The sequence below is a fragment of the Gopherus evgoodei genome, unplaced genomic scaffold, assembly GCF_007399415.2.
Source record: "Gopherus evgoodei ecotype Sinaloan lineage unplaced genomic scaffold, rGopEvg1_v1.p scaffold_67_arrow_ctg1, whole genome shotgun sequence".
NCBI classification, from domain to species: Eukaryota; Metazoa; Chordata; order Testudines; family Testudinidae; genus Gopherus; species Gopherus evgoodei.
The window spans coordinates 399521-409812 of NW_022060088.1; the positions used below are offsets into that span (position 1 = coordinate 399521).

General features: G+C 52.5%; 1 long non-coding RNA gene across 1 annotated transcript; it reads left to right on the plus strand.

Annotated features, from left to right (window-relative positions):
- The first annotated feature begins 5765 nt into the window (after window positions 1-5765).
- Window positions 5766-8927, plus strand: LOC115643692. The gene is made up of 3 exons (XR_003998358.1): window positions 5766-5949; window positions 6408-6511; window positions 8521-8927. It is a non-coding gene; the product is annotated as an uncharacterized LOC115643692 (long non-coding RNA).
- Window positions 8928-10292: the final 1365 nt, after the last annotated feature.

Genomic DNA, 10292 nt, shown 5'->3' on the forward strand with positions numbered 1-10292 from the left:
TGGCTGGAGCCCCGGCCGGAGCGCAGCAAGCCCCACCGCCTCAGCTGGAGCTCTAGCTAGGAGAGCGGGGCCGTGCCGCGCTCCCGCCGGCACTTCGCTCAAAGGAGCGGAACCATGGAAGGCCCCAGAGCAGACCGCAGCCGGGGACCGGGGTAAGGGGAAAAAAAAATTAAAAGGTGCCTAAGGCGCGGGGCCCTCTTAGGCGTGGGGCCCAATTCCCCAGAATCGGCCGAATTGGCCTAAAGCCGGCCCTGTGGGAGCAGTAAAACCCCCTTGGAAAAGCGTAACCCCTTTTGAATGGTGGCATTTTCCAGCGTACTAGCCCCTGAGTACTTAGGCAGATTTGTATGTACCTGCTCCAGTGATTAAAGGAACAGCAGAGAGGTCTGGAAAAAAATGAAGCAACCCATAGAGGAGCCAGCGGGCCAATGGAAACGGGGAAGCAGGGAGAGCTCCAGGCCTCACAGGAATCCCAGCACAACTATTAAATGGCTCTGACTTGACTTCTTTAGAGAAGCCGCAGCTCCGTCCCACACGGGCACTAGGCTATAGAAATAGCACCTGGGCTTCAATTCCTTGTGGGTGGAGAATAATGGAGGGCTGTTGTCACACCCCCCCCAATGCTACAGCCCGGCTCTAGAGTTCCTAGCAATGTGGCAGAGGGGTTGAGCTCCTTAGGGTGCAGAACAGGGACTGCAAAAACCTCTTCCGGGTCAGCCCCTGCCCCATGGCTGCTGGGTCCCCAGAGGGCAGAAGGAAGCTGCTCACGCAGGTGAGCCCGGCTGGGGCAGGTGTGATGGAGTAGGGACTGTCTGTGTGGGGGATGGGAGAGCCGGGGTGGACTTTAGGTGAGAGACAGGACCTAGGCCTATAACCTGAGCCAGGAAGGGAGGGAGGGGTGTCAGCGCCTTTTGCCCAGGAAGCTGGACAAAGGAGGGACAAAGGAAGGGACCGGCTGGAGGGGAGTTAATTTTAGTTTCGGTTTTGCGCTGGGTGGTTGGAATTCAGGGAATCCTAAGCTGGGATCCGAACACCCTGAAGCCCCAGAAGGACTTGATTGGGGGGGTCCTGGTTGTGCCTCCAAGCGCTGCTGTAACCTGCATTCCTCTTGTCCAATAAATCTTCTGTTCTACCGGCTGGCTGAGAGTCACTGTGAGTCCCAGGAAGAGGGGTGCAGGGCCAGACTCCCCCACCCTGCGTGACAGCAGGCAGCAGGCGGTGCTGTCAGAACTGCGCATGCTCAGGCCAAGCTTTGCAATGGACCCCGGCCCCCATCAAACCCCAAGGGATTCACCCAGCGCCGAGCACACGCGCTTTGTGCCGGTGACAGACGGGCCAGGTGTCCACGTTGATTCCAAAGCCGCGTCCTCGTAGGACTCGGGAGCCCTGGGCTCAGCTCTGTGGCTGGCCTGCTGGGTGCCCTTGGGCAAAGTGCGCCTCCCTGCCTCAGTTTCCCCACCTCTACCATGGCAGCCCGGAGCTGGATGGTGAAGCCAGCTGAGGGCGGGGTGGGAACCCAGCCCATCTCCCACTGCTGGGAAAGGGCAGGCTCAGCCGACGCCGGTCCCAGGGCTCTACCGGTGCTACCGGCCCCTCTTGGAGCGGGGGGGGGGGTCACGGGGGCAGCGTCAGTGCAACGTGCAGCCACCAAGGCCGGCTCCTGACGGGCTGGGGGAGGGGAGGCGGGATCCCCCCGCTGGAGGCGCCCGGAGAGCAGCGGGACCAGGGGTGCCTGACACCCGCCCCCCTGGCTGCTGGGGCTCCGCCCCCTGGTCCCCTGGCACCGCCCCACGAGGAGGGCGCGAGGCTGGGGGCGGAGTAACGGGAGGGAGGAGGCGGGTGAGAGCGGGCGCGGCTGCTCGGGGTTTGCAGTGGGGGAGGGGCCAGAGCTTTCCGCTCGCGCTCCGATTGGTCAGGGCTCTGTCTCCGCTGCCCATTGGCTGTGTCGGAGCGGCTGGTGTTCCAGGGGCGTCACGTGGCCGCGAGGCGCTCGGGAGGTGGGTGCTGAGCAGCTCGTGGTGCGGCCTGGAGCGGGAGCGGGAGCGGGTAAACTTGGGGGGGGGGGACCCTCAGCTGCCCCCAAAAGCCTCCAACCATCCCTCCGGCCCCCAATGCCTCCCACCCCCCTTTTACCTCCCCAAATACCCCCGCCCCCCAAGTGCCCCCACCCACCTTTTACCCCCGCCCCCCATTGCCTCCAACCCCCGCCCCCAAATATCCCTCTGGCCCCCAATGCCTCCCACCCCCCTTTTACCTCCCCAAATGCCCCCGGCCCCCAAGTGCCCCCACCCGCCTTTTACCCCTGCCCCCCCATTGCCTCCAACCCCTGCCCCCAAATATCCCTCCGGCCCCCAATGCCTCCCACCTCCCCTTTTACCTCTCCAAACACCCCTGACCCCCAAGTGCCCCCATCCGCCTTTTATCCCCACCCCCAAATATCTCTCTGGCTCCCAATGCCTCCCACGCCCCTTTTACCTCCCCAAATACCCCCGGGCCTCCAAGTGCCCCGCCATGCCTCCAACCCCTGCCCTCCCATTGCCTCCAACCCCTGCCCCCAAATATCCCTCCGGCCCTCAATGCCTCCCACCCCCCTTTTACCTCCCCAAACACCCCCGACCCCCAAGTGCCCCCACCCGCCTTTTACCCCTGCCCCCAAATATCTTTCCGGCCCCCAATGCCTCCCATTCCCCTTTTACCTCCCCAAATACGCCCGACCACCAAGTGCCCCCACCTGCCTTTTACCCCCGCCCCCCCAATGCCTCCAACCCCTGCCCCCAAGTATCCCTCCAGCCCCCAATGCCTCCCACCGCCCTTTTACCTCCCCAAATACTCCTGGGCCCCCATTGCCTCCCATCCCCTTCTACCCTCACCCCCAAATACCCCCAGAATCCCAATGCTTCCAACCCCTGCCCCCAAACACCCCCCGGCCCCCCAAGTGCCTCCACCCCCTTGTACCCCTGCCCCCAAATGCCCCCTGGCCCCTACTGCTTCCCACCACCTTCTACCCTGCCCCCAGATACCCCCCTTCTCCCCCAATGCTTCCAACCCTCTCCCCCAAATATCCCTCCAGCCAAGAAAAGGTCACTCATGAAGGAAGCATAAATGGAGTGGAGGAGGAGGAAACCAGACTTGTAGAGGATCAAGGAGAGAGTTACAAACTGCAGGCAGGTTAGAAGTAGATGTCAAGTCCAAGAAGACTGGAGACAAATGAGGTAGGTGGGGTCAGGAGAGATCTGAAGACTGGGGGAGACAGTGACATGCCAAAATGCAGAAACAAAGGTAATAGCCAGTGATGGAGTCATTCTAGTAACTGTTGTCAGTGCTGCCTGTTCTGTCTGCTTCCACAGTAAAGTGTGGGGGACTGTACCTGATAATGGCTTTCAAGGGTGTCTAGCTTTAAATTTGACTCCAGCACGCTTGTTGCTGATATCCAGCCCCACTCCTAGGCTGAGGAGAGTGGCACCCATTCTCCCCAGTAGTTGCCTCACTGATGTCTTCCAGCTGGTTTCCTCCAAAGTGGAGGAAAGCAAACTTCACAGCAGCCAGGCACAGAGCAAAGCTAGCTGTGCAGAAACTGTTGCTTGAAGAGCGAAACCAGGTGGCAGAGAGAGAGGCTGAGCTCCAAAGTCAGTTGGTGATGCAGGATCAGCAAGCTCAGGAAAAGGTAAAAGCCAGGGGTGGAGGAGCACCAGGATTACCACTGCATGGCTTCCCTGGGGTTAAACAAATGCATTGGAGCTGCTCTGCAGAAAGGTCCCTAGAGGTCTGCCCGTGAAGAAGACTTAAGGGCATGATCCTAGAGCCAAGAGAAAAAGGGTTACATGAAAATCAATTTGCAATGTGTCTTAAACAAAAACAAACCCAACCTATTTTCATGAGGCTTCATTGTTCCCTGGCAGGAGACCTGATGTAATTATCCCCTAGGACGTCTCCCCCATCTGTCTTCTGACCTCCATTGCTAACGTTTTAGTGGTGCTAAATGGTCTTGCTGAAGTAAAAACAGATCCATTTTATTCAGCTCCATTCAAAGGCACAAACTTGCTGCAGCTGAACACAAGGTGGTGTTTTCAAGTGGGCCCAGACTACTCTCATGCTGTGGATGGCAAAGAACTAGCTTACTTGTCTCTACAACGTGTCTGCCTACTAGAGATTGCTCACCACCCCATCTCTTCACCTGCCCCCAAACCTCCAGGCCTAATGAGAATGTCAAGACTGCCAGGCATGCCGTAGGGGTTTATCCCTTAAAAGCATGTTTTGTCACTGTCTGCAGCCTTTTCACCTACGCTCTGTTAATTTGCCTGTAGATTCGGTACCTGCTTAGCCAACTGCAGCAGAAAGAAGCAGCAGAGGAGAAGCTGGAGGATTCTCTCACCGAGAACAAGCAACTGCTACTTGAGTGGCTTGAGTTCCAGGTAGATTAGTATTGCAAATTGCTAGGGAAAGAGAGAGTTGGCCAAGCTACTGAAGCAGAGCTTGCCTAGCCTAGCCTAGCTCCGAGATTGTCCCTAAAGGGCAAGGAAGGTGTTAAAAGTTGGGAGATTGTAACATGAGAAGAGGAAACTGTTGGCCTGTTTGGCGGGACAGAGGAACTTAATTAACAGTGTGGCTTGTATTCCTCCTGGCCTCAAAACTGAAGGTCTAGTCTCCTGTTGGAGAATGGTGGAGAGGCTACCTCTGTGGATGTGGAGGTGCAGAGCACTCCTAGGCATTGCACAAGATCTCCTCCTGACTTGAACAATCTGTTGGCAGCACTTTGGAAGCAGTTTCTACCTATGAGACCCTAAATATCCTACAGATTTCATTCTTTCTTGTGAACAGGATGAAGAGCTTGAGAAAATGAGGGAACTTTGTGAGAAGAACCACAAGCTTCTCCAGGAGAATGAGTCCCTCAAACAGGTAGGGAAGGGTGTGCGCACAGCCACCTGGCGGCTTATTGGTCGTAGGGTTTGTTAGGTTTGGCTACTTACATGCAATGAAATTCATCTTCTTTTCTAACAGAAATTAATACTCCACCAAATTGCCAGCAGATAGAAGCTCCAACACATTCAGCAAATGCCCACTTAGTCCCCAGATTCTCCCTTTGATTATATTCCACCCAAGGTAAACAACTGCATGTGCTCATTGCCACACTTCTCTGTGGCTGATAGGGCTCTGTGTGGATAAAGGTACTGGCTAACAAATCTTTCAAACTTCCCTCTTACACCTGAGTTGCTTTATTGAGCTGCTTTGTTCTGAAGACTGGGGTAGATGCATCATCTGCCCTAGGCAGGCGCCAAGGATTCCCCCCATCCTCCTCTTTAGCAAAGAACTAAAATCCTTTGGGAACTGGTTGGCAGTGTTGCTCCTCTTCTGTCTAAAAGAAGCTGTCACACCTTGTATGTTGGTACAGTTTGCCTTATCCCCACCCACTCAAGCAGGCTGCTTCCTCTGCAGCTCTGACAGCATTTGCTGAGCCAGGGAACAAGAAACCAGAACTCAAGTCTAACCTATGGCCTGCCAGTATACTAACCACTAGCTATTGGAAGGAATAATGTGGTGATTTAGGATCACTTGCTGTAGTTGTGTAGCATGGGATAGTGCAAAGTTCTGCAAACTGTTTAAAGATAACAAGCTAAACCAGCTGCTGCTTTGAATGGTTAAAAATTCCTGCCAACCTGATGACTTGGCACCTCCCTGGTCCTGCAGTTCTCTGGCTGTTCAGATAAGCTGGGTGTGATATGCTGCTAGGACTCGGGAGTAGTCCCAAGTCTGACACATTCCTTAGGTGGTCTCAAACCATTTCATTTCCATCTGTAGCCAAAGATTCGCCATCAGACAACTGCAAAACCCCATGCACAGACCCCAGAAATGTCTGAATTTGGGGAGACTGGAGGGGAGATGGAAGATGCAGAGTGAGTGCCAATAAAAGCAGCCGAAGGATTCAAGAAAAGCCTGTCGAGTATGATCCAGGTGCCTTTCTCTACCTCCAACTTGGGTTAATAGCTCTGACTAGGGATCAAAGCCCTTCTACCTCTGAACTGGGCTGTGCATTAGCTTTATCTGGGAGAAACTCTAGTTTCATGCACGGAGATCTGTGAGTGAGACTGGCTGTTGCTGGCATGTGTAATGGGGACATGGAGAGGTCTCAAGCTTGAATTTGACCTGGCGAAGTGATGAAAGTTATTGTGATGGTGCTGAAACACCAATATTGGGAATGAACATCTACCCCAGGAGATGGCTCAGTGGGTCACATGATCACTTGCATCTCTTTTTGGGGCTAGAGTGGCAGTGAGGTGAGGGGCATGGCAAAGTATGTAATTTGGTGTCCAGTCCTAGCACTGCTAAGGAGCCTCTGACTGCTGTGGCTCTCTGGGTACAGCCCAGCAGCAGCAGGACTGTTATTACCTTGAACTCTCTTCTCTTAAAAGCGTTCCTGCCATGGCCGATGTGGAAACAGGCAGTGTGGCTACAGGAAGCAGAAGTGAGGCTGTACCACAGGCTGTCACTGTGATGCAACAAAATGTATCTGCTGGTGAGTACTACTGCATTTGGTGCTCGGACCTTGACGCTGGATGCATCCAACATCTACCCAATAACTTCCGTATAATCTAATTCAGAAAGACGAACATGGGCCTCCACAAACTAGTGGTGCCTATGCACCCAACTTGGCAACGTAAGGTCTATCCCTGTGTTAGAAACGATGGTAAATGTCACTGAGTATAGTCGCCCTGGTGCATCTTGCCATGTTAGTAGTTCCATCTGCTTTGCCAGCCTGCAGGGTTAAAGTATATAAATGTGGGAGTCTTCCTACTGGTCTCCAGCCTTTTGGGCTAACTTGCTGCAACCTGGCAGATGCTTCTCAGAGGATAGGTAATGGCAGCCCCTTCTGCCTGGTAGCTGACATGAACATGTGCCTCTGGTCCAAACTGCAAAAAACATACTGCACTCCATTTATTCATCGCTTTTTAAAAACATCCGAAGAGGAACTTAGCTGGTTTTAACTGCCTCACAGACCATCCTGATCATTTCTGATTCCAAATAGCAGCCTTATCTGCCTTTTTTGCAACTGAGTTTGACTAGCAGTCTGTTACTGGGAGGCCTCTGCTCCAAACCTCCCACCCTGGTAACCTAGAAAGCAAAATTAGCTGATTTTAGATTGAGTTGATACAAAGAATTTCGAACATCATGGGCTGGGGTGAAAAGGGGGAGGGAGGGAAGTACATAACATCAGTGGCTTTGATTTTTAACTACCTACTTTGCTGCTGTTCACAGGATCCTGATGTACGTAGGGATGAGAGCGAGACTAACAAATTTAGCCTCTGCTTTAAAAGAGATGAGAAAATAGTTTTATTATGCATCATGTCAGTATTAACTTTCTTTGAAAACTATTCACTATAGCCATTGACAAACGGTTGGATTGTACCATTTCATGCGAAGAGGAGGTAGTATTTCAGAGAAATGATCCTCTTTTTCCTGTTCCTGTGTGTAGTAGAGTGGTCACCCTGCTCGTGCTCTGAAGGGCTTCAAACAGCCCTGGGAGAGGGCTGTGGCAGGGAAAGTGGCTACTAGGCTGGAAGCAGCTGCAGCTGGGCCATTTGCCAATCAGGCCTCAGCTGGCCCTATATAAGAGGCAATGAGCCAGGAGCTCAGCAGTCTCTGTCTGTTTGTAGAGGGAGAAGGGCCTGGCTGTGGGAAGCTTGAGGCAGGGTACCTGAGTGGAGCAGGACTGGGGAAAGGCTGAGGAGCTGGGGAGCTCCAGCCTGGAAAGCCCCAGGCTGCAGCCTAGCATAAGGCCAACAGGTCCTTGGGGTTGCAGAGGGCAGCCCAGGGGTAGGCCAAGGCAGCAGGTCCAAACCCAACCTTGCCAGTGCTGAGTGGCTGATACTGCAGTCTGCCCCAGGGCGTGAGGGCTAGACAATGACTGGCAGTAGCTGTATACTGAGGCAAGAGGGGATAGTGGGTGGGGGTTCCCCGGGGAGGGGAGATCCGAAGACTGAGGGATTATTGCCAGGGGGAAGTGCCCCAGATAACAGGGCACCGTGTCCGGGCAGCGGGATACAGAACTACAGAGGGTGCTCCAATGGCTGGAGAGCTAATTCCCAAAAGAGACCAGCAGGAGGCGCCGCATTGCTACACGGTGCAACTGCTTACTCTTAAGGTGTATGCAGGGGTGTAGCTGTATTGGGTCTCAGGGTCACTGTATTGTATTAGACCAACTGCTGGTGTTGGAGAGACAAGCTTTTGAGCTACACAGAGCTGCTCTTTTCTCTCACCAGCAGAAGTTGGTCATGAACCTTGTTACTCTTAAGCGAAAGTTAGTAGAGCAGGTTTGTTTAAGCTGATCTTTGATCCCTCGTCACCTTGAAGAACCAGTTGCTTTGTGACATGTGCCTTCTAGTGCCCATGCTGCTTTCTCTAGAGTTGCTGTTCACAGCAAGGGCAGGTCAAATACTAGGATCCATAAGTCTGTTTCCTGAATAAGATCGATTGATGGGGCAGCATTGGACTAGGCTAATGTGCATGTCTGGTCTTCACTCCTAGGACCATCCTGAGGCCCAAACGAGATTCTAAAGGATCCTTCAAACTGGAAGATCCCATTGATGTGACTGCTGGGGAGACCACCTTTGAACCAATATGTATCATTCTGAACAAGAAGGTAGAAATGAGAAATGGGGGAGCCTGGGTGGAATTGATTTCCAGCCACTGGCTGCCGTATCTTGTTCATGGCTAGCAGTGGGCACTAAATCAGGAGAAATTTCCCCAAGACCCTTTCACTGCCTCTGCCTCTTGCTTGGCCCCAACCTTCTGAGCAGCCTGGGGAAATTAGCCTTTTTTGCTCTCAAATAAGCCATTGAGATGTTGGCCCTTTACCTGGCTCAGCTCACCTCACCCTAATTGATTCCTGGTGTCCTTATGCCAGCCAAGTACACTAGATTCTGCTCCCTCCCACTCAGCTTCTCTTTCTGCCCCATTGTTTAAATCTCAGTAAGGTTTGACATGGGGGTATGGAATAGCTTCTGTATGGGGAGAGGTTAATAAAACAGACTTTTCAGCTTGGAAAAGAGGTCACTAAGGTGGGGAGGATATTATAGAAGTCTATAAAATCATGAAATGTGTGGAATTTACTCCTTCTCATAACACAAGATCTAGGGGGTCACCAAATGAAATTAATAGGCAGCAGATTTAAAACAAACCAAAGGAAGTATTTCTTCACACAACATACAGTCAACCTGTGGAACTCTTTGCCAGAGGATGTTGTGAAGGCCAAGACTATAACTGGGTTCAAGAAGGAACTAGATAAGTTCACGGATGACAGGTCCATAAACGGCCATTAGCCAAGATGGGCAGGGTTGGCGTCCCTGGCCTGTTTGCCAGAAGCTGGGAATGGGCCTCGGGGATGGATCACTAGATGATTCCCTGCTCTGTTCATTCCCTCTGAAGCACCTGGCACTTGCCACTGTTGGAAGACAGGATACTGGGCTAGATGGACCTTTGGCTGTTCTTATGTTCTCACTTTGGAATGGATACTTACATGCATCTCTTTTGCTACGGAAATTAGACTGGACAAATCAAGAGAGCAGGCTTCCTTATAAGATTCATGGTATGTTTGGGTAAAGAGTGATAACAGCCAATTTTCTTGCAGCTTTCCCGAATATCATCATCTTCCACGTGTGCTGAAACCAGGACACTGAGAGGCTAAAATAAAATAGTTTTTTAAAGAATAACTTGAACTTTAAACAATTGGGTGGAGTTTTCAGCAAAGGTTCAGAGTGGGCCTTTACATTCCATTAATTTAATCAATCCCTGGGCAGAACGTGAACAGCAGTTAGCATAGTTATAGGCCATGTATTTGCAGTGTCACTAAGGATTATTTCTGTCACTTTATGAACCAGGGGTTAAAAAGAAAACGGGGCTGAGCTAGTGGCCTGAAGCAGTGCGCTGCAGAGCTGCTCAGGTGCCCCATATTGAATTGCCAGGTCTCCTCCCTGAAGGCAGTTGTGCCTGTGAAGAAGCACTTTCATCTTTACCATGCAAGCTAGGCCAGCGTAAATCAGAGTTCTGACACTAGCCCATTTATCCTATTGTGACATGAGCAGATAAAGTGAAGTAAACAAAGTAGGTCATGTACTTCACAGCACAACACAATCTATCAGGGAGAGATGCGTGATGCAGCAAATCTTGCCGTGGTGTTTTGTCGCCTTTGCCTGCGGGAGGTCTATCTGTCCCACAGCTTTGGCGTACCCGCTGCCGAATTGCCGCCAAATCCGCGGGACTGGTGGACCTACCGCAGGAGTGCCGCCAAGGGCAGCCTG